At 34.0% G+C, this 20,717-nt stretch overlaps 1 non-coding gene and 1 pseudogene across 1 annotated transcript; one reads left to right on the top strand and one right to left on the bottom strand.

The window, feature by feature from the left end:
- The first annotated feature begins 3,658 nt into the window (after positions 1 to 3,658).
- Positions 3,659 to 4,711, top strand: LOC111480713 (annotated as a pseudogene).
- A 14,121-nt stretch (positions 4,712 to 18,832) lies between these two features.
- LOC111481325 lies at positions 18,833 to 18,937 on the bottom strand. The gene has a single exon (XR_002718039.1). It is a non-coding gene; the product is annotated as a Plant small nucleolar RNA R71 (small nucleolar RNA).
- Between the last annotated feature and the right edge of the window lie 1,780 nt (positions 18,938 to 20,717).

Below are 20,717 nucleotides of genomic sequence, written 5' to 3'. Positions count from 1 at the left end.
TAATTATATATATATATATATATATAATAATCAAACTCTCCAAATCCCTTCTAACATAAACTAACTACCAAGAAAATTACCTAGATTTTATTTACTTAGAAAATGTATAATATCAAACAATGGTTCGGGATACAACTACAAAATGAAATAGAAAGGACCAAAATACAAAAATAAAATGACACTCCGAAACGACTCTCTGTATGATCATGCAGCTCTCAAACGCTCCTCCACCTCGATTGGTAGCCTGTGAACGCCTAAAAAATAAAGGAGAAATGAGTGAGTATATAAATATACCTAGGAAACAACCTACTTGTAGGCTCTAATCACATCCTTGACCTAGCAAGACACCACATGTTTTACCCTAGGATGTAGATGTATTGTCTTACTATGCACAGTCTCGGGTAGCTAGTTAAGTCTATGCAACATAATCGGTATCTAAAGATAAGGCGTTACCTCAATAGACTCTGTACAAGGTAGGGATAACATGGTGAGTGTTAGCCTACTTATCATCCATAGAAGGTTAGATCGACTGCCCGCATGATCAATACCCTCCCATAGGATGGATCCTTTGTGTAGGATAACCTCTGTGTAGGAAAAATCCACCGTGCAATATAATCCAACAAACCATTGAGTCACACATCCCTAGTTGTCTTCATATCATGGTAGGTTAGGGCTTGGGTTATGTATTCTTGACCCTCGTTCTTCGATCATCATCTTAGGTTCTTAGGTTATTGGGTTGTAGCTCTAAAAGTTCTCTCCTCAGTTTTGAGGCACAACCAAAGAAACATATTTAACATGTAAGACCTAATCCATATGAGTCATAAATATTTCTGACTCAATCTTTCTTTACATGCATAAATCAAGTATCTTGTCACTTTATATAAAAACCTTGATTTTATAGATGGAGACACTTCGTCTGCCTCATCAAGGGAACTCGGACACAAAGCAACATCATAGGTGCAATGCAGGAGGGAACTGCCTTTGCAAATACGATGTGAAAAGTACTAGATAGATTTAGAAAAAAATGTCAACTAGCAAAAAAGTTTTTTACTGTTTGAAAGAAGAAAAAGAACATATCCAACATTATGACTACGAAGAAACTGTCCTATTCAGCAGAGAATCACGAGCCTTTCAGAGAGCTGCTCGAGCCATTTTCGACATTCCCTGAGCAATCTTTTGAGTATGCTTGTTGTGGAACTTAAAAAAATCGGGGTTAGTGACTGCGAGAAGTTTGTGCCATTTTGAGCCTTGATAACCTGGGCTCCGTCAAAAAAAAAAAAAAAGTCAGATTTGAGAAGAAGTAAAATGGCTTTCTAACATTTTGTTCAGTTATTAGGATAAAATTCTATCTCAGATTTCCTTTTCCTTTATAGTTATGGTTATAAGAAATTAATTTAGGATCAAATCTTCTCTCCTATCTTAACAAGTCTGTAATAATCAGATCCCATATACAATTGGTTAGATTTTTGTTACCATTTTAATCAAATCTTCTCTCTTATCTTAACAAGTATGCAATAATCACATCCCATATACAATTGATTAGATTTTTGTTACCATTTTAAGTTATAAGAAATAAGGTTGATTAGATTTTTGTTAGCATTTTAAGTTATAAGAAATAAGGTTATAAGGTTAGATTCAATACCATTTTAATTGGCCAATAATATATGTTTGTTGGATGATGAAAGTCCCAGCTGGGCTAATTTAGGGAAGGATCATGGGTTTATAAGTGAGGAATACTAACTTCATTGGTTAGAGGCATTTTGGGAAGCCATGAGAGCTTATGCTCAAAGTGGACAATATCATACCATTGTGAGAGTCGTGTACAGGATTTAACAATAAAACAGTAAATATTGGACGAAATGTAACGATAGGAGTAAGATACGTTCATGAAACATTAAGGTTAGGTTACTATGGATAGAAGAGATTGATGAAAGAATACGGAGGTATAAGAACGTTAAGGCTATGGTAAGTTAGAGAACGATATCACTATGACTTGTTTATGATATGAGATTATACTGTTTAGTCTAATGTGATGTGTAATGCATGTAACGATATGTTGTTCTTGAATGGTTACGGCATGATTGTATGAAATGTTTGAATGTAAACAGCATGAATTGTATGACATGAAATACGGTAAACTGTCTAGAATCATAACCCCGATAGAAATTTCAATGAGGACATGAAGCATGGAACGTGACAGGGGGATTATGTTGATTAATGATAAATGTAGAAGTAGTGGAGACCTCATGCATATGGGGAGATACCCCTATCCCATCACGAGGGTACGCACGCGTACATCCAATGGCAGGACAACGATCGTTATGCTTTGCATAGCGCAGCCGTGACGGTTACTAGTTTTAACGGGTCCCAGCATAAGGGGCTCCTAGAGTATGCCCACTGGATAAGGAAAGTGGCCCAGCGGTGTGCGAACTAGCTGGTGAGCCCATACTCGCACTTATTGGTTGTGTGTAGAGTATATGGTACACGTCCGCGATTACCTGTTAGGACAGCACCGTAGGAGAAACGAAGCGAAAGATAGGTCTCATCATTTCATTGCATGGGATTGTTGCATTTAACCCCAATAGGGGTCACTTACTGAGTATTTCTTTAAATACTCAAGCCACGTGCTACTACATTTTTCAGGTTAAGACAAGACATTCCTGTACGGCTGACGACGTCGCAACTCGAGACCATGACACATGCATAAGGTAGTGGCATTTATTTTCTTAGACTTGGTCTAGACTAGGATGTTTTTTAACTTAAACTCTTATTCATTTTATTTAGTCTTTGGTTGTGTCGTTTTTAATCTATTCATTTGTATACTTATATAAATTTATTGATATAATATTATTAATTTAAAGTGTTTTACTAAATTCATATAAATTATTGACATAAACAATTGCAATGATTTAAGGAAGATTTAATCACAATGGACTGTTATTTCTAAAAAAAAATAGGACAAAAAAAAAAGATTTAATATATATTTTACTAATCAGATCTATCTGCACGTAAATCTTAGTCCCGTGAATTGGGTCTAGAACTCTTATTCATTTTATTTAGTCTTTGGTTGTGTCGTTTTTAATCTATTCATTTGTATACTTATATAAATTTATTGATCTAATATTATTAATTTAAAGTGTTTTACTAAATTCATATAAATTATTGACATTTAGTTTCTAACTCAAAGCTAAACAATTGCAATGATTTAAGGAAGATTTAATCACAATGGACTGTTATTTCTAAAAAAAAAGAGGACAAAAAAAAAAAGATTTAATATATATTTTACTAATCAGATCTATCTGCAGGTAAATCTTAGTAAGGTGAATTGAGTAAAGTCATTTTCATTTTTTCTTCAATTAAATCAATCAATTATTGTTTTTCTATTTCTTTTTTGCAAACTATGATTTTTTTTTGGCGGAGGGAGAGATAATTGGGGAAGGAATGAGAGGTTAGTGGAGAGAACGAGGAAGATTGTTTCTCTTTCGTTTAATAGCAAGGAGACATAATCAATCACAAAATGGCCACTACTTCCAGCAAGTAACAAAGGAAAAGAAAAAGGCAAGTTTTGTATGTTTTATATATCTTTATAACCATCATTTCCAAGCTTCAAAGGAATACAATTGTTTTACATATCTTTTTTTAGAGCTATTTCGGTTTCACGAATGGCTTGACAAGAGGGGAGCAGCGGAGCGGTTTCGATGAGCATGGTGGTTGTTGCAATGGCGTTGCTGCTGCTGATTGGCTTCGAACATGGCGATGCTGCTGCAGCTTTTGTTGTTGGCGACTCGAACGGATGGAACTTGGGCGTGGAGGGATGGCCTAATGGGAAGGTGTTTAGAGCTGGTGACATATTAAGTGAGTTTTCAACTCTCGTTTTGATTGTTGAATAGTAACTAATGTTTTACTTGCGTAATTGTACCTGTTAAGATTGATGTCCTGATACTATGTGTAACGTAAGTAATGTTTTACTTGCGTAATCATATCTGTTAAGATTGATGCTCTGATACTATGTGTAAAATGTTTTACTTGCGTAATCGTATCTGTTAAGATTGATGCTTTGATACTATATGTAACTAATGTTTTACTTGCATAATTGTATCGGTTAAGATTGATGCTCTGATACTATGTTAAGAATGAAAAAATCGTATTTGTTAAGATTGATGCTCTGATACTATGTGTAACTAATGTTTTACTTGTGTAATCGTATCTGTTAAGATTGATGCTTTGATACTATGTTAAGAATGAAAACAGAAGTGGGATCGAAAGTTAGAGAAAAGAGAAAATATTCTACTAACCAAATCCTTAAGATAAAGATAAAATATACCAAACACAAGTCCCCTAACAGACACATTTTAAAGCCTTGAGGGAAACCTAAAAGGGAAAGGCCAAAGAGGATCTGGGTCGTTACTTTACGACTATATAAAATATATTCCAATAGTATCCGATCAAATTTGCAGATTTGTTAATAATATATACAAAATGAATACATACACTTTTTTTGTTTTTTTTTTTTTTTTTGTAGGATTCAACTATAACACGAGAGTTCACAACGTGGTGGCAGTGGACGAGGGAGGCTGCATAGCTTCAAGAGGCGCCAAAGTGTTCAATTCAAGCAAGGATGAAATTATGCTTTTAACAGGACAACTTCTTCATATGCACCACGCTAGTCCACTTCCAAGCTGGGATGAAAATTGCTATCAATTCCCTCTAGTTCTCGACTACCCCGTCTTGTTTACACGTCAATCTCGATGTAAATGTTCTAAGTCGTAATTTTATAAAGATACTAATATAATGATTTGGAAACATTGTGGAAATTTCTAATAATTAGGATAATAATGTTAATGCATTAAATTGTTCTATTTTTATAAATTAATTAAATAAAAAATGGAGTATATTTGCTTAAATTATATCTACTAATAACTTATATCAACCTAATACAATATTTATTAAAACTATTATTTATAATTAAGTTCAATTTATTTATTAAATAATTTAGTACAACTTGTATAAATATTTAATTTGTTATAGTCGTTTAAATTTTAAAAAAAGTATTATTTAATTTTTTTATAGGGGTTAAAATTTAAAATAAAAATATTATTTAATGATTTAAAATTAATTAATTTAATGCTTATAATTGATTAATTAGTAATTTAATTAAAATTTTATCAATATTAGAAAGAGAGATAATTAATTATATAAAACAAATATAAATATTATTTATTGTGATTTATATAATTATAAATAATGGAATTATTAGGATCTAGTCTTAGAAACCATGATTGATTGTATAGTTGGTAAGCATTTGTTTTTTCTTTTTTTTTCTTTATTATTTTTAATATTTAGAAATGGCATTGAAAGTTTTTTATAATTATTTAAATATATATTATATACATAACTAGGGTCTGTGACTTAAGAAAATCATTATCACAATGCATTAGGATATTTAAAACATACCTTTCATTTTAAATATGGAATAACATCATATTAAGAAATTTCATAATCTTACATCCTACATCATGTTGTCATGCATTGTGGTCGTCATCATATAATATCATCATAGAACATCATATAATATCATATGACATTATCATATAACTCAATCATGTCATCATATATCATACATCATACATCATACATCATACATCATCATCCTATAATATAGTCACAACGTCATAAATATAAAGCATAAATGACACATACAAGGGCCACGAGGCATGTGTCGTCATGCATCAAACAAGTCGTCCAACCTATCTGATAATAAGACCACTTACTTGGTTGGCCTTAGTCGGCATTTTGCTAAATTCGAGTATGCTTGTCTTCCGTCCCTCGAAGTTGCTCCAAGTATTGCCGGGAGTCTCCTATTAAGAGGTCCATCTCATTTCGTTAGTATTTGGTATTTTTAATCTATTTAACTTGAATTTGGGAAATATGACAAATTTTAGTTACCTTAATTTATTTTATTTTTAGAATATAACTAAAATTTTAAATGTTTATTTAAGAAAATGAAAATTATTATTGAAAAATCATTAAAAAATGTTATGTTTTTGAAATCTTAAGAAAAAATGGATTTTATGGTAAAGAAATGATAAAATAATAATTAAAAATAATAGCATAATTTAAAGGAAAGTCAATTTTATGTTTTTTTATGAGTTTTATGGTTTGGTTTTAAAATTTCATATTCTAAATTCTCTCTCTGCAAGGTATGAAATTGATAATGGTTGATTGGTTGGACTCGTTAGAGGACGATTTACACTTTTAGGAAGAATTCGTGAACCAAGAGGGACTGTAGAAGGAGATTGAGCTTGGAAATGTAAAGTATGATTTTGGGGTTCTGAGGAACTTTAGTAGATAATATGTAATAGCAAAAAATAAATAAAGAAATAAAGAAATAAAAATAATTATAAAAAATAGTTAAAATAATAATAATAATAATAAAAAAAATAAATAAACAAAAAAAACATCATTTCCCCACTTCTCTCTACTAACCTCTCATCTCTTCCCATAATTATCTCTCCTTAACCCTGTCCTTACCCTAGAAAGTAAAAAAATGTCAGATGAGAATGACATTTAGCCAGTTGAGATTCAACTAAGATTTATTGAAGATAAATCTGATCAATAAGATATATATTAAATCTTCATTTTCTTTATCCTATTTTTTTTTTTTAGAAATCACACCAATTATAATTAAATCTTCATTAAATTATTACAATGGTTTAGATTTAAGTTAGAAACTAAATGTCAATCATTTATACCCTTAGATCTTCATTTAATTATTAAAATGGTTAGCTTTGAGTTAGAAACTAAATGTCTATCATTTATACTAATGCTAGTAAATCATGTCATATTAGTAATGTTAGACTGTGATAGGTATAAGAACGTTAAGACTATGATAAGTTAGAGAATGATATGACCATAAAGTGTTTACGATACTCAATGTTTATGATACGATATATTGTGATGTGATGTGTCATGTTTAGATTGTTTTGTGTGACCATTGAGGTAATTGTTGTATGAATTGTACGTTATGAAATGACATGTTAAAAGCATGAAGTGTTATGTTATGTTTTCTAAATTGTATGTATACAACATGTTATGAATGACATGATATCATGACAAATGAAATGAAATGTAACCCCGTTAGGATTATGTACGAAACGTAGACTGAAAATGAGAAATGACATGTTAAGCATGAAAGATGATAGCGGGGTTATACTCATTAATGATAAAAGTAGAAATATTGAGGATCTCATGCATTATGTGTGCTCATGTATTTGGGGGATACCCCTATTCCATCACGAGGCTACGAAGGCGTACATCCAATGGCAGGATAACAGTCGTTATGTTTGCATAGCACTGCCGTGACGGTGACTAGTTCTAACGGGTGTCCAGCCTAAGGAGCTCCCAGAGTATGCTCGCCGGAGAAGGAAAGTGGCCCAGAGGTGTGCGAACTGACTGGTGAGCCCATACTCGCATGTATGGGCTGTGTGTAGAGTATATGGTACACATCTAAATTACCCGTTAGAACAACACCGTAGAAAGACAGATTGAAAGATAGGTCTCATCATCTCGTTTGCATGTGATTGTTGCATTTAACCACAATAGTGGGACCAGTTATTGTGTAACAACGAGAAAAAATAAAGTAAAATAGTAGTAATAATAATAATAATAATAATAATTAAATAAATAAATAATTAATAAAAATATATAAAAAAAAAACATTTGCTAACCCATCCCTCCTCTTTCACCACTCATCCCTAATAATAAATCTGTCAACAAATCAAGAATTCATTTTCAGTAAAAACTACAGATTTATCCGAATTTCTTACTTCCTACAAAAACAAATAGAAAAAAAAAAACAAAAGGTTTAAGCAGATTTAGTTGGCCTAGGAGATATGTCGAGATTAATAGTTATATGTTAAATCTTCCTTTTATTTTATTAGGTAATATTAATTTTGTTACAATTATTTAGTTTTGAATTAGAGATTAAATGAAAAGAATGGTATTAATTTTAGGAAATCACAACCAATTATATTTTAGATCTCCTAAATGGTTGCCGTGATTTAGGTTGTCAATAATTTTATATGAATTATAGAAAAAGAATATAACCAAATGAATTGATTAAATTAAAAGGTAAAAATATAATTGTTAACTAAATTAGAAGGAAGACAAAAGAAATAAGAAAAAAACGAAATAGAGATGGAAATCCAGAATACCTTACGGTGAAAATAATTAAGAAGAGGGAAGATCGAGGAAAGATTTGTTGAACAAAATTTAAAAAATAAAAAAGGAAAATATTAGAGAGTAATGAACTCCATTAAATTTCGTGTAACATGCAAATATCAGAATTTAACAATGACTAATCTAAATTAGAGAAATAATTTTATAGAGTTCAAACTTGAATAAATTGATTTGGATTTCAATGGACTTTCATTAAGGATAAGAACGGAACATCAGCCTAAGCTAACTAGGTAAGTGACCTTACTATCGACATGTCATAATATTTCAAAGAGGGTAATACAGAGACGATTGAAATAATGAACTGTTTACCGTTGCTTGTGTTTAACTAAATGGAGGGCTCCTATTTAAACAAAAATAAATCCTAAATAGCTCCTACAAAAACTCTACTTAAATAAACTACTAAATAAGTTGCACTAATTTTGACCGCCTCCCTTAGTGCAAGCTTATTTCTTAATAACTCGAAAGCGAAAAAAATCAAACTTCACTTTGTTTCCCTGTTAGCACAAACTTCACTTTGTTTCCCCGTTAACGGCTTGCCTTCTTGTTTGTTCTTTAGCAGCTTCTCTTTTTCTCTTTCCTTTTGCTTACGCTTTTTCTTCTTCCTAGCAACAGTCGTTTTTGTGCTCTCTTCTTCCGCTTCCTTTTCCACTGATGCATCAGGAGGATTTACAAGGTTAGGTGGGTTCTCAACTTTGGCCTCTTGTGAAGAAAGAGGAGGGTCCGCTGGTTTTGATATAGTAGGCCACTGCTCAGCAAGAATCTTATCCAAATCATTTTCTTGTTAGCCGCCCTCCCACTCTACTTCTTTTTCTTTTTATTTTTTGAAGTTTCTGCCACCCTTATACCTTTATCTCTAAAATTTTGAGTCAGTGACTTGGTAGTTTTTGTTGTCTCTCCATCTGACATTTCTTTTTCTACCTCTTTATCTGATACATCAAAATTCCTGGTCTTCACTTCTTGATCGAGGCCATTGCTTTCCTTGCACTCGTCATCCAACTGAACTGGGGATTCTAACGAGTTCTTGTCATCCATCCCATTACCTTGTTCTCTTTCACCAACCAAACTGTCTTCCAATTTGTCACCTTCGTCAGCCACAACATCACATTCATCCTTAGTATAATTCCCCAAATCAATCGATACATCACGACATTCTTATAAACCAGCATCATCCCTGCAAGCTTCTCTCTCTTTTGCTCTTATCCAACAACTCAGCCTCTACCACAACACTGCCTTTCTGAACTTGGTCTAGATTCTCACTTTCAGCAGCGCCCCCAAAAGCTTCCCGGTCAGCCTGCAAGTCTAACAAATTGGTAGTTTGATCCAAATCTTCGAAGATGAGAAAAACGTCAGCCTCAGAGGCGTCAAGATCGTCAAAGGTTAGTTCGAAATCTTCATTTTCGTCGAATCCCAAATTCAAGTCCGTGAAATAAACAGAAGGGTCACTAAGGGCAGCAGAATTGACATCGGAGTATAAAAAAGAGTGTAGAGGCGAAATTTGGAGAGAATTAGATTCAGAAGCATAAGTAGTGGAATTAGAATTTTGATCACCTGTAGAGACATCATCTTGATATACGGTTGAAGTCACGTTTGTTGGCTGATCAAGAAACTTAGTGGTTAAGCAGGATTCTTGCATTTTGACTCGACAATTTGGCTTAATATGGCTTGGCTTTCCGCAATGATCACACACCACTTTCGCCTGACAATCTCGTTTAAAGTGGTCTGGTTTTCCACACCTGTAACAAGCTTTAAATGACTTCTTTGATGAATCCTCACTTTTCAATTGATTCTCATTGCTAGATGAAGACTTTGAATGAAAATTCTGTCTCCTTTGATCTTTGACGTACAACACATCTTCTGACTTTTGGGAAAACTCGTTGCTATTAGTCATTTGCTTAATCAAGGCTTCCTGATTGGAAAGAAGATTCTCCAGTTTAATTACTGTAGGCTGATTTGCCCACCCTTGTATTGAGGAAACAAAGGACATAAACTTTTTCTGTAATCCACGAATAAGATAACGCCATAATCGAGCCTCACTCACTGGTTTCTAAGCATCTAAGTTTGAAATTTCAGAGCATAGATTTTTCACTTTAAAAAAATATTCTTCAACAGAAAAATTACCTTGAGTTACCATAGCTAGTTCATTCTCTAGAAATTGCATTTCGAGCGGTATTTTTTTTAGTGAACAACTTTTGAAGTGTATTCTATACTTGCTTTGATGACTTTAAATCACTAACATGATCAATATACTCCTTTCTAATCAAAGTTCACAAGGTAAATAAGGCTTTTCCGCATTTGATCTTCCATTGTTGACGTAATTTTGCATTCTGTGGAGTATCGACTGGAATTTCTATGTCATCACCTTCAACTAAATCTCACAAATCTTGCCCTTGTAGATAAGCTTCCATGCATAACTTCCAATAACTATAGTTATTGCCAACCAGCTTTTCCATAGCTATACCCATAGAAGCACTTCCACCATTCATCTCGTTGAGTAACAATATCAAACCGTACCAACTTGGCTCTGATACCATTTGTAACGACCAAGATCCACCGCTAGCAGATATTGCCTTCAATTAAATCCCACAAATCTTGCCCTTGTAGATTAGCTTCCATGCATAACTTCCAATAACTATAGTTATTGCCAACCAGCTTTTCCATAGCTATACCCATAGAAGCACTTCCACCATTCATCTCGTTGAGTAATAATATCAAACCGTACCAACTTGGCTCTGATACCATTTGTAACGACCAAGATCCACCGCTAGCAGATATTGTCCTCTTTGGGCTTTCCCTTTTGGGCTTCCCCTCGAGGCTTTAAAACGCGTCTGCTAGGGAAGGTTTCCACACCCTTATAAATGGACATCACAATCCACCCCCTTCGGAGCCATCCACCCCCTTCGGAGCCCAGCATCCTTGCTGGCACTCTTTCCTTCCTCTAATCGATGTGGGACTGCCCCTAATCCACCCCCTTTGGGGCCAGCGTCCTTAGTGGCACACCGCCTCATGTCTACCCCCCTTCAGGGAACAGCGAGAAGGCTGACACATCGTTGGGTGTCTGGCTCTGATATCATTTGTCGCAATATCTCACGCTCAAAGGTGAATATATGTGAAACTATTATTACTCAAAGAGGGTAATACATGGACAATTGAAATAATGAACTGTTTACTGTGGCTTGTGTTTTACTAAGCCGAGGGCTCCTATTTAAATAAAAATAAATCCTATAAATAGCTCCTACAAAAACTCTAGTGAAAAAAATAATTCCATCTAAAATAAGTTGCACTAATTTTGATACGACATGGTTATATTTGATGTTGTCACGTGGCCTGTGGTTCTGCACGTGTCATACATATTGATATGTGTGAATTGTCTATGGATCGATATACTTTCTATATGTTATGTATGTGTTATACTATGTGAATTGTATGATAATAATTATGGTACGATGTGTTCAAAGATATGTTTGAGATAGGATAAAAGAAGGATGTACAAAACGAAATGTAACGATATGAGTAAAATATGTTCATGAAATATTAAGGTTAAGTTACATACCGGAGTGATATGAATAAGAGAGATTGATGGAAGAATACAGTTAGGTTACGGGTAGAAAGGGATAGGTTTGTGATAGATTGATAGAACACTAGCGTTAGGATTGATAGAACGATAGCATTAAATTATGTTTTTGTGATGATATGACTAAGGTACGTTCACATAATGGTATGTCTATGATAGGTATAAGAACATTAAGGCTATGATAAGTTAGAGAATGATATGACTATGAAATGTTTACGTTATGACTTGTTTATGATATGATACATTGTGATGCAATATATCATGGTATGATGTGTATATGATGAAATGTTATGTTAAAAGCATTGAAAGTTATGTTAGGTATCTCAAATTGTGTGTATACAACATGATATGAATGACATGAAATTACGATAAATGACATGAAATATAACCCCGTTAGAATTATGTATGATTTGAGAATTGAAGAATGAGAAACGATATGATATGAATGATGAACGATATTTGAAATGATATGAAAAATTATATGATATGTACATAATGCTACTAGGGTTGTATTAAAGGATAATGAAAATTGAAAAGTTTTGGGACCTCATGCATTATGTGTGCTTTAATACCCCTATCCTATCACGAGGGTACGGGCGCTTACATCCAATGGCAAGACAACGATCGTTATGCTTTGCATAGCGCTGCCGTGATGATTACTAGTTCTAGCGGGTGTCCGGCCTAAGGGGCTCCTAGAGTATGCCCACCGGATAAGGAAAGTGGCCCAGCGGTGTGCGAACTAGCTGGTGAGCCCATACTCGCACATATGGGCTGTGTGTAGAGTATATGGTACACGTCCAAAATTACCCGTTAGGACAGTACCGTAGGGAAAATAGAATGAAAGATAGGTCCCATCATCTCATTGCATGTGATTGTTGCATTTAACCCAATAGTGGGGTCACTTACTGAGTATTTCTTAAATACTCAAGCCATGTGCTACTACATTTTTTAGGTTAAGACAAGACATTCCTGTACGGCTGATGATGACATCACAACTCGAGACTATGACACATGCATAAGATAGTGATATTTATTTTCTTAGACTTAAGCTAGAATATGATGTTTTTAACTTAAACGCTTATTTATTTTATTTAGTATTTTGTTGTGTCGTTTTAAAGATGTTTTCAAAACACGTACGGTTAGGGCTGTGTTTTAAGATAAAGGTTATGTTTTATGAAATTTTAATGAAGTCTTCCACATTCAATGTTTATAGTACGTATACAGTAGCGACCTTAAATTAAGTAGAAAATTTTGGGTCGTTACATATTGAGTATTTCTTTAAATACTCAAGCCATGTGCTACTACATTTTTCAGGTTAAGGCAAGACATTCCTGTATGGCTGACGACGGTATCGCAATTCGAGTCCATGACACATGCATAGGATAGTGATATTTATTTTCTTAGGCTTAGGCTAGAATATAATGTTTTTAACTGAAACTCTTATTTATTTTATTTAATCTTTTGTTGTGTTGTTTTAAAGATGTTTTCGAAACATGTAAGTCCATGGCTGTGTTTTAAGATAAAGGTTATGTTTTATAGAATTTAAATGAAGTCTTCCGCATTCATTGTTTATGACACGTATACGGTAGCGACCTTAAATTAAGTAGAAAATTTCAGGTCGTTACATAATATCTCCCTCGATTCTTGACCAAGCTCGATGATTTGCTGCTCATTACGATTGAATTGAATAATACTAAAGGTTTGATGAAGAAACCAAAATCAGATCAGAAGTCTGCCATGTGAGAATTGATGATGGGAAAAGACACATCTACATGAAGGTATGTCTAGATTACTATATTATGTATCTTTTTATGATATGTTTATGCAGGTGGTATTTATGCTGTTATATAGAGATAACCAAGGGTTCGTCAACAAACTCCTAATCGTGAACTTGGTTCGATTGCAGAGAGCCTGAAAATATTATAGAATTAGTTGTGATTTGCTTGTACGCTATCGGAATACTTTCAATGCTTTAATTTCACCCTAGCTTTAATTTCCCACAATTAGGGTAAAGATGACATCAAATCAATGTCTTAATTTCATATTCAAAATTAATTTCCACCTATCTTAGTTGACTTACAATCATATTGAATTCATTTATATGATCAGCAATAGATCCATCTTCACATATTTGTAAATTGAACAATCTTCGCATAAAATACACCTTGTTCATAGTCGACGATTTTTGGTACATACTCAACCGTACCTTCAACAGATCTAATATTGTCTTTTGCTTGATGATGTTGAACACCACATTTTTGGATAACGTCAACCGAATCAACCTTGAGGCCTGCCGATCCTTGAGCTTCTACTGCTTCGTGTTCATAGTATCCGAATTCACCTCCTACAAGGGTTTGTGAAGATGACATAATTTATTATAATATTCCATTCTTAGTGTAAATAATAATAATTTCTCAGATCTTCCATTTTCCTTTTCACAATACATCGTGTTTCTCTCACAATTATTTTTGGATAGTTTTAATCAATTCTAGAATTATACAAACAATAAAAGTTACCTCCACCTAGAATGTCATATCTCCCATTTTTTTACTTCTCTATATTTCCTTTGTTTTTATTTTAACTTTATTTCTTTGCAATTCCTCTTTTATTTTAACTTCCAGTTTTTTTTTTCTCTCTCATATACTATTTTTCTCTCTAGTGATTTACTTTTTATAGATTTTGGAATCTATTCTTAAATTACACTAACAATAAAAAAAAGAATTCCATATCTTCCGGTATTTCCTTACGTTTTTTCTTAAACTCCTTTCACAATTATCCTTAGAACAATTTTAATCTTTGTTTCTTTTTTACTGTAACGACCCTAAATTTCCACATATTTAGAGTCGCCACGAACGTTTTATGCTCATCTATAATGCAGAAATATAATTCTTACATGAACATCATTTATAACGTAAACTTCAAAAAACGTTTAAAACAACTTCTTCTCTAGATAACACAGTCATGGTCTTACGTGTTTAAATACAAAATACTAAAATTGGGAGAAAATAAAAAAAAAATAAATACAAAATAATTTAAAACAATGGAATGCAAAACAACCTATTCTAACTTAAAACTAAGAATTTAAATATGAGTTTACCCTATGCACGTGCCACAGTCTCTACTCGCAATGCCGCCGTCCTTTGTACAAGTGCGTCTTGCCTTTACTTGAAAAATGATGTGGGACACCTGAGTATTTCAAAGAATACTCAGTAAGTGGCCCCACTATAGGGGCCATGCAAATGCAAATGCAAACACATGCAATCATGATTTAGTGACCTATCTCTAATCATCTTAGGGGTGGCCTCTAGTCTCGGACAAATTGGATGTGTAGTACTTCCCTACACACGACTCACACGTGCGAGTGTGAATCCCCAGGGCGCTCGCACACCCCCTGGACTCTCTGGTCAAGCTAATCTGTAGTGACGTCCGGAGGTCAGCGGAAACCCATAATGTCATGCGCCTCATGAACACCCTCATCTGTGTGCATTCACGCTCATCATACGGTGCGCGTCCGCACTCATCATCTCTAGGGGAAGTAGCCCTATGCTTATGAACATAAAATATGCATGAGGTCTCTCTAAATCCATCATAATGTCTCTTCTGACACAACCCTCTAGTCTCATCTCTTTGTTACTCTAGGTAACGCATACTCGTGGATATTTATATTAATATCATTTTCACGCTCTTAGGGTTGGTCTTATGTCGATCTAATGACATGATGCAATATGACACTCATCATCATATAGCATGATCAATATGGAAAACATCATCATATTAAGGTAAACGACATGCAATCATCATACTCATCATATTGCCCCAAAGTGCATCAAACATATCAAGTATGTCATTCATCAATATATATATATACTGCGCACATCATCAAGCATCGTAACCCACACATCATCATAACTCATACATCATCATAACTCATAAGTCGCATCATACGACATAGTTCATACATCATCATAACTCATACAATTTTCAGTCTATCCTATAGTAAGACCACTTACCTGATTAGCTTATACGGGTGTCACCAATTTATCTTTAATGAAAGTTCTATTTTTCCCTTTGTATCCAAGCCAACCTATAAGAATCCATGACATCAATTTCATGTTCAATTCTCTAACTCTTACAATGGTTCATGTGCTAAACTTCAGGCGAGCATTAAAGACTTAGCATGGATAAAGTCTTGAAAAGTTATAATAGACATCTAAATATATATACATATTATATTATGTATATATATATATATATATTCTATTTATATTAAGATTTTATTTTCTATTTCTACTTTTCTTTCTTTCTTTCCTTTTGATTTTGTTTACCGTATTTGGCCTCTTATATATATATATATATTTTTTTTTGTCCTCTTTAGAATATTTTTTTCTTTTCCCTACATTTCTACTTTTCTTTCTTTGTTTACTATATTTGGCCTCCTATATATATACATTTTTTTTTGTCTTTTTTTTTTTATTTTGTTAGGCCTCTCTATAGTTTTTTGTTTGTATTTTTTATATTCTAATTAATTCTTCTTTCCAAATCTTTTCTCTCTTTCCATCTTTCCTTTCTTATTTACTTGTTAATTTTTTTTGTTCCATTCTTCTCTTTTCCCTCTCTGTTCTCTCTTTTCTTTGTATTTACTTCCTATCTTCCATTTTTCTATTTGTATTTGGTTGACAAATATTTGCCCCATTTATTCTAATTATTTTCTACAACCTAACATCATAACCAAAAATCTAAATGACTGGACAACTGAACAAGAGATCTAGTTCTAAATAATTAGACAAAAGAAACGGAAATCGGATTCTTACTGATTTCTCATAAGATAAATGAAAAGAGATCTGAAGCAAGATCTCTTTCTTCAAAAATTAAATCTCTGGTTGAGGTGAGATAGTTTGGGAGAGGAAGAGGGGTCAGTGGAGAGTAGTTTATGAAAAATCATTATTTTAATTATTTAATTATCCACTTATTATTTACGCTTTACAATTTTCTATCTCTTTTATCATTTGAATCTGTTTAAAGGTTTATTTTTCCTCTTCTCTCTCCGAGTAAATCTGAGATCTATTTTGTTTTGTTTCATCTCCTTTTTCCAAGAATGGCAACATCTCTCTCATGGAAATTTACCCTAGGTTGGATGTATTGGTGGAGAGATGGTACAAGTTATAATTTTATTATTACTAATTTATTTATTTATTTATTTATTCTATTTTATTTTAATTTGTAAGTTGTTAGATTAATTGAACACTTAATTGAGTTATTTGGTAAAAATTTAGAATATTTATGCTGAACCTACTATAGCAAATCTGGAAATAACACTGCTTGCAAATCTAGAAATAAATTGCTCACCTTGATGTTGAAGCAATCCGGAAAGCAAACTCTTTGGTGATGACCTGAAAATTTTTAATCCATATCAGTAGTACACGTGGATCATTGGGTACCAAATTAGAAACTTCCTAGATGATTTTATCCTTTCTCAACCCTAAATGAGAAGAAACAAGCTTATAAAAGGAAAATGATACCTAAAATACAGGGAGTCACGCTTTGGGAGAAAAATCAGATTAGACAGCAGCAACCTCTGGTGCAGTGAACTGCTGTGAAATTAGAGAAGAAGAAGAGAATCCTAATCCAGCAACGGTTGACAGCAGAAGAAAAAAGTGACCAACAAGAATTGATTAGGGCAGAGAAGTGGACATGAGAGCTTAAGAATAACTCTCTATTTCCTTATGCTCTTTCTTATTCCATCAATTTTACATGATTGAGATGCGAATTCCTCTATTTAGTTCAGTTTGTATGGAGAGTTAAACTTTATATGGTAGGCGAGAGAGTTTTATATAATTTAAGTATGTTGACGGTATGATCTTAGTTTATTAAAGAATTGTTGTTAATGATTTACACGTGTGTGTTTAATTAGCTACTTTACCTACATAGTTGTTCTCTTGAAAGATAATAAAAGGGTTAGGAATAATTATTTTCCTAGAGTCTTGTTAATAGAAATTACAAAGGACTATAGAAATAATCACACGCATGACCCTCCTAAGTGGGCTTGGGAATCTATTAAAAGGAACTAAAATCTATTTAATCTCTCTTTGCCGAACCTTCCTGATTATAGTTGATTTTCTCATCATTTTCTATTCTTCCACACCAGTGACACTCTGCTTTAGTATTGTTTAAGTAATCAAAATCACCAAACACCCATTTGAATGTAACCCAAAAACTCACTTAATTTCCAGCGATAAAATTAACCAAAGAGATAGGTTCTCTGTGGAATCGATAATTTACTTATTACTTGCTACTTGTGATTGTATATCCTTGCACTTATTCTTGTGAATTTTACATCATTTTAATATATACATCCACAAGCGATCAAGTTTTTGGTGCCGTTGCCGGGAACCTAATTTTGTTATTTTACTTGTAGATTTTCGTGAGTTGGAGCAAAAAAAAAAAAAAACCAGAGTAAGCTGAATTTTCTACTACTGAATTAACTGATGCAGAATTCTGTGCATGAACCCACCTACGGGTTCAAAATTTTTTTTTATCCCGAAATAGAGAGAACCTTTAGACGAAAGTTGAGGGAGAAAAAGAAAATAACACAATAGAATATACAGCAAATAGCCCAACTAAATCGGGAGTTTGAAAATCGAGCGATGATGGCTAATCAAGAGAGAATTACGGCTAATGTCATTCATTTAGCAGATGACAGAGAAAGAGAAATCCGAGCATATGCACACCCAGCTGTGGAAGAGCTAAATCCGTGATGTTTCAAATGTTGCAAACCATTGGGCAATTTCATGGACTACCGTCGGAAGATCCCCACCTACACCTAAATTGATTTTTTGGGAGTTAGTGACTCATTTCGATTTCAAGGAATGGATAAAGCCGTGATTAGATTGAACTTAGTCTCTTATTCCTTAAGAGATGGTGCTAAATCATGGTTGAATACTTTAGCACCGGAAACAATTGATTCTTGGAATAGTCTAGCAGAGAAATTTTTGATCAAGTATGTTCCACCCACTAGATACGCATGGTTCAGAAATGAGATTGTTTATTTTCAACATTTGAAGATGAGACACTAAGTGAAGCTTGAGAAAGATTCAAGGAGATGCTTAGAAAGTGTCCTCACCATGGACTACTACATTGTATCCAAATGGAGACTTTCTACCATGGATTGAATATTGCTACTAAACAAGTAGTGGATGCTTCCGCCAATGGAGATATTTTGTCAAAGACATACAATGAAGCATATGAAATTTTAGAGAGAATAGCATCTAACAATTGTCAATGGGCTGATGTGAGAAGCAATCCAGAAAAGAAAACCCGAGGAATACTTGAAGTTGATGCTTTGTCCTCTATCAACTCTCAACTAGCTTTGGTGACTAATATATTACAAAATCCAACGTTTGGACAAGGCTCAATGACCAAAACATCAGCCCATATAGCTGCGGTAATGATCCATCCGTCTCACAGCCTGTTCATGCCTTCGATTGCTGGCAAGTTGTGCACCATCGCCTCCTTGTATAGTTTTTGTAGAGCAAGAAAGCTCAGGTGCCCGTACCTTGCTTGCCACCTCTAAGATACTTCTTCGGTCTTGGCCGAAAGGCTGACCGATTGTTCTATCTCCAACTCCAGGATATAGAGGTGGTCCACCGTGTGCTGAACTTACGTGAGGAGCCATCATTGATCATCGTAGATTTTGACCAGCTTGTGCTCGATGGTGCTAAATCATGGTTGAATACTGTAACGACCCTAAATTTTACCTATTTAATCTAAGGTCATTACTATACCTTGAAATGCAGAATACACATTAAATGGGCCCTGTTCATAAATGTAACTTACACTCGCCTTTTATTACCTCGTGAAAGAGAAAATGATTACAAGGTAAAGAAAGGAAAAGAACATTATTGAAATAAAGGAAAAGAAACAAAACCGAAATGAATGTCTTATACTACCCTATGGTTTATTATGCAAATACAACTCAACCTTTACTAACCTATACTAGTGATGCAAACCAAATTCAACCTAGACTATGAAATGGAACAACAACTACCCTATGCATGTGCCACGGTCCCGAGGTGTATAATGTCGCCGTCTTTGTCACATGGGTGCCTTGCCCTTATCTACAAAAGTAAAGTAGCACGAGGCTTGAGTATTTCTAGAATACTCAGTAAGTGACCCCCTATCGGGGTTATGCAACAATCACATGCAATGAAATGATGAGACCTATCGTTTCGTTTTCCCTACGGTGCAGTCCTAACAGGTAATCGTGGACGTGTACCATATACTCTACACACAGCCCATACGTGCAAGTATGGGCTCACCAGCTAGTTCGCACACTGCTGGGCCACTATCCTTATCCGATGGGCATACTCTCGGAGCCCCTTATGCTAGGACCCGTTAAAACTAGAACCATCACAGCAGCGCTATGCAATGCATAACGATTTTTGTCCTGCCATTAGATGTACGCGTCCGTACCATCGTGATGGGATGAGGGTATCCCCCCAGATGCATGAACACACATAATGCATGAGGTCCCCCTATTTCTACATTTATCTTTAATGACCATAACCCCCCTGTCATGTTACATGCTTCATGTCATTCTCATTTTCAATTCAAATTTTATACACATTTCTGTCGGGGTTATGATTCCAAACAGTTTACCGTGTTTCATGTCATACAATTCATGCTGTTCACATTCATATATTCCATACAAACATGGCATAATCATCAAGGACCACATATCGTCACATGCATAACATATCACATCAAACTAAGCAGCATACATAGCATACATTCACGTTCACATGATTTCATACTTAAGCACATTAAACTAGCATACAATTTAATGACACGTGCAAATCCACGGGCACGTGCCAACATACAGCAAATAATGCGTAAACTACGACGTGTGAGC

This window comes from Cucurbita maxima, unplaced genomic scaffold (genome assembly GCF_002738345.1).
Source record: "Cucurbita maxima cultivar Rimu unplaced genomic scaffold, Cmax_1.0 Cma_Scf00006, whole genome shotgun sequence".
Taxonomy (NCBI): Eukaryota; Viridiplantae; Streptophyta; class Magnoliopsida; order Cucurbitales; family Cucurbitaceae; genus Cucurbita; species Cucurbita maxima.
The sequence above is the reverse complement of the archived record's forward strand: the minus strand, read 5'-3'. Positions and strand labels throughout refer to the sequence as shown.